General features: G+C 38.1%; 1 protein-coding gene across 1 annotated transcript in view; it reads right to left on the minus strand.

Moving 5' to 3' along the window:
* LOC106875045 (synaptic vesicular amine transporter) overlaps window positions 1-4,631 on the minus strand; it is a 72,355-nt gene that overhangs the window by 66,696 nt on the left and 1,028 nt on the right. The window lies entirely within an intron of this gene.

The following is a 4,631-nucleotide window of genomic DNA, read 5'->3' on the forward strand; positions in this document are numbered from 1 at the left end:
CACACACACACACACACACACACACACACACACACACACGCACACACACACACACATTGCTTTTGTGTCTCAGTCAAAGGAGAAATGACAGTGGTAACACATTTGAACTTTATTGAAGGCCTCCGAGGAAAGAGACCAGGAAGAGGGAAGTTATCTTTAATATAAATAACACTAACTTTATTGATCTCTATTGTCTGCCCCCATCGAATCATCATTAATGTCTAAGAAGTGTTAAATGCCGGGGATAGTAGGGCATCAGTCGACATTAGGGATAATCTGGGGTCACGACACTGTTTTAATTACACAGCTAATACCTTTAGTAAGGCTTACTAAATACAGTCATTACTAAGTACTCTTATTAAATGAAGGGTTTTGAACCCAGCCTAAAGTTCATATTGCTAGATTATAACATGATTAAACATTATCATTATGAACACAAACTTGTTACCAGTTCAAATATACTTGAGGCGTATTCGAACCCGTAAGCCATTTACTGTATTTTGTCATGAAGATAAATCGGTATAAACATACCGAGTCGGCTCACAGTGTTTCCTAACTAGACTGTTGGATGCATTCATTTCGGAGTGGTTGTCTTTTCTTCAGCAACAGAGACTGGAAAGGGAAGCGCTGGGAACTGACACGAGAGACATGTCCCTCGAATGATATTTCAGTCATTGTTCAAACCGGAAAAATGATTCAGAATCCTTGTCCGGTACCGGATCGATCTCAAAATTTAATCAGTTCATGCCAGTCACGAGGCGAAACGTCCCTGAAAGTTTCATCCGAATCCATCCAGCGGTTCTTGAGATATCTTGTCCACGGACAAACAAACAAATACGACTGAAAACAATACCTCTGCCTTCGCTAAGGAGGAGGTAATAATTTTAGAAATTCATTTTTGAAATCAATCAAAGAAAAGAAGAATACAGTAGGGTTATCAGTTCCAACGTGACGAAAGTATTCAGTACAAGGATGAATAAAATACTTATGAAGATGAAGAATACATTTTGACTAACGATAATGGAAAGTTTGATATAGAAAACCCACCTTAATAATAACTAATTTAGCAATAAATCTAATATAACCATTAAATCCACCGGAATATTTATATCGTGTAATCACATTACCTCACTTGAAACGATTACGTTGTATAATATAATTATTCCAAGTAAGGTGTTTAGAAGTTATGCTTAAAGATGGAGACTAGAAGACTCAGGAAAGACAATGTCGTACATAGAAATAGGAATATCATCAAAGTTCTTGGAATGATTGTACACGATGTTCTTAAAAGGAAGAGAAAGTCCATCCCACTTACGCTCCTGTTTAGGCCTGGGTTTAACACGAGACAATCAATGGTTCGCAACATTTGCGACGACGAGAGTGACTGTCGAACATAACGAATATCGCACAGTATTTCTGTTCGAAATCACCGGTTTAAAAGTTCTCTCATCAACGTTACGTCTTACGACGACAAGGGTTCCAATTGATCTGATCAACGGAACAGCCTGCTCGTGAAATTAACGTTAATTTCACGAACAGGCTGTTCCGTTGATTGGAACGCCATGAGATAATATTAACACTGGGTATATACGAACATAGAAAGGCAATATTTTATCTCAGAGAAACTCCTGAAAGAGTTTTGCGATATTAAAGACATAGGGTTTCGTTCAAGATTTCTATATGGAAAGCAGTATTTTCAGTTTGGCCCAAGTATTAGTCATTGAGGAGACCAAATTAAGTCGAAACACGTGTGTGTGGCGATCCACTGGCGTTCTGAGCTAAGCCTTGTATTTTTAACACACAAGTCTCTTTGAGATGTTTCTCTGAAACAATATTACAGCTAGTGCCAGTCTACGTTTGTATATACATTATACATGCTATAGAAACTGGCATGTCATTTATTTAAAATACAAAGGTCTCTCTATTGTTGACGATTACTTCAGCTCACAGTTCAAAAACACAATGCTGTTGTATACATTTCCTTAAAAAATATATCAATGCAATTATGCCCTGATAGAATATCATGAAAATTAAACCAAGAACACCAACAAGGCCTAAGAAGAAATGCATTTTGCAATAACTGCTGAAGAATTTATTCGTATCACTAGAATATTCAATATGTTTATGGCGGTGAGCTAGCAGAAACGTTAGCACGCCGGGCGAAATGCTTAGCGGTATTTCGTCTGTCTTTACGTTCTGAGTTCAAATTCCGCCGAGGTCGACTTTGCCTTTCATCCTTCAGGATCGATAAATTAAGTACCAGTTACGCACTGGGGTCGATGTAATCGACTTAATCACTTTGTCTGTCTTTGTTTGTCCCCTCTATGTCTAGCCCCTTATGGGCAATAAAAAAATAAGAAACGTTAGCACGCCGGGTGAAACGCTTAGCGGTATTTCGTCTGCCGTTACGTTCTGAGTTCAAATCCCGCCAAAGTCGACTTTGCACTTTCATCCCTTCGGTGTCGATAAATTAAGTACCAGTTGCGTACTGGGTCGATCTAATCGACGGGCTCTCTCCCCAAAAGTTTCGGGCCTTGTGCCTGGAGTTGAAAAGAATATTGAATATGTTCATTGTAAAACGCCCTTACTCTTCCTCTCATTATAATGTAACTTTGTCACGTTAATTCTTTGCACGTTAATTCTTTGCACGTTAGGATGGGTGAGAGTTTGTAACGTGGATTGGTAAAATCGTTTGAACTTCCGGATAAAAACACTTTGCCGGCATCATACGTTCTACGTTCAAATCTACGTTCTAGGTAAATGTTCTTTTCCATTCTTTCGGGCTAATTAAAATTTGGTACCTGTCAAATGATAGAATGGGTGTAATTTGACTAAACTCCTCCACTCGAAATTGCTGGTTTTATGTCTAATTAGAAATCATTAAGGACGGGGGATTAGAAGAATCACTAGAGCATGGGGTCAGCTTTACTTTTCAAGGTTTGTAATATAAAGTGCCATGAGTAATGGGGTCAATGAACCCACCAAAACCCTTGCTTCAAAACCACTGGAGATGTACCGAAATTATTATTACCATTTCAATTGCCAAAGTGAAGGCTGTAGATTATAGAATTTGTTAGTGTGACGAACAAAATATCTTACGACATTTAATTCAAATACTTTGCGGCGTTCTGAGTTCAAATTCCGCGAAGATCAACTTTGATTTTCTTCCGTCCAAGATCGATAAAATAAAGTACCAATCAAGTACTTAGATAGAACCGATTAAACTAGATTCTTCTCCAATATTTCTTAGCAATTAATATCGATCACAATGGAATGGCGGTAATCTGGCAGGCTCGTTAGCTTTTTGCAGTATTTCTTTCCACACTTTACGTTCTGAGTTCAAATCCCGTTGAGGACAGCTTTTTTTTTCATCCTTTCGGAAGTCGATAAAGTAAGCGTCAAATACTGGGGGTTTTGGTAATCAACTAACAGCACCCCCCGACAAATATTGCTGGCTTTGTGCTTAAGCCAACGTCTTTTATCGATCATTTACGACTTCCAACTATATTGCGTACATATAAAATAATGTGTGTGTTTGTGTGTGTGTGTGTGTGTGCATGAGTATATGTATGTCTATCAATCAATTAATCTATCTATTTGTGTCTCCCCCTCTTTCTCTCTGTTCACACACGCACATCTTTTGTATATGTATGTATATCTATCTATCTATCTGTCTGTCTGTCTGTCTGTCTGTCTGTCTGTCTGTCTGTCTGTCTATCTATCTATCTATCTATCTATCTATCTATCTATCTATCTATCTATACATAATGCACTTTCGTTTCCTAGCCGTTACTCACAAGCGCAAATATGACCTAGTTTTTGGTGACTATATAGTGCGGGCGTGAGAAAACGCAGCTACGCTTTAGGCTGTCGCACTTTTGATCCAGCAGAACATTCAGGAAGTGACAGCCGAAGGGAAAGAAGGATTTACAAGCAGTCGGCTGGAATTGATTTTTAGCTGAGAAGCCTGGGGCAATGTGAAATGAATAGTCTTGCTTAAGGATACAATGCATTCCTCGGTACAGGGATCGAACAATGTTATGATCGAGAGTCTAACACGGAAACTGTGGGCCACACGCCGGTTACTATGTATGTATGTATGTGTGTGTGTGTGTGTATACACACATAATACATATATATATACATACGTATATATATATATATATACATACGTATATATATATATATATATATATATATATATATATATATATATATATATATATATATATATATATATATAAGCATACTTGCATACACACACACACGCGCACGCACACACACATACACACATACATATACCCACACCATTTTAAACACGAAACAATACATTGGATATTCTATTCCTGGGTATATTTCTCCCCATGTCCATCTCGGAAGTCGACGAGATAGTCATTTCTGGATTGGTTTTAGACCAGTCTTGATTTAGCAGGCAACCTGTGATCGAAAGTGTTACTGCTGTCAATATATCGTCTTTTATTCGGGCATAGTGCATCTAGGTCTATACTATTCAATGCGACCTTCCCTTTTTCTGTTGTTTTAAGACAGTTGGTGTGAGATTTGACTGCTATTTTATTGAATGACAAATTCCTTTTGGCGCCAATTGTTGTGTTGTGAGCCCCGGTGCATTC

This window comes from Octopus bimaculoides, chromosome 4 (assembly GCF_001194135.2).
Source record: "Octopus bimaculoides isolate UCB-OBI-ISO-001 chromosome 4, ASM119413v2, whole genome shotgun sequence".
Taxonomy (NCBI): Eukaryota; Metazoa; Mollusca; class Cephalopoda; order Octopoda; family Octopodidae; genus Octopus; species Octopus bimaculoides.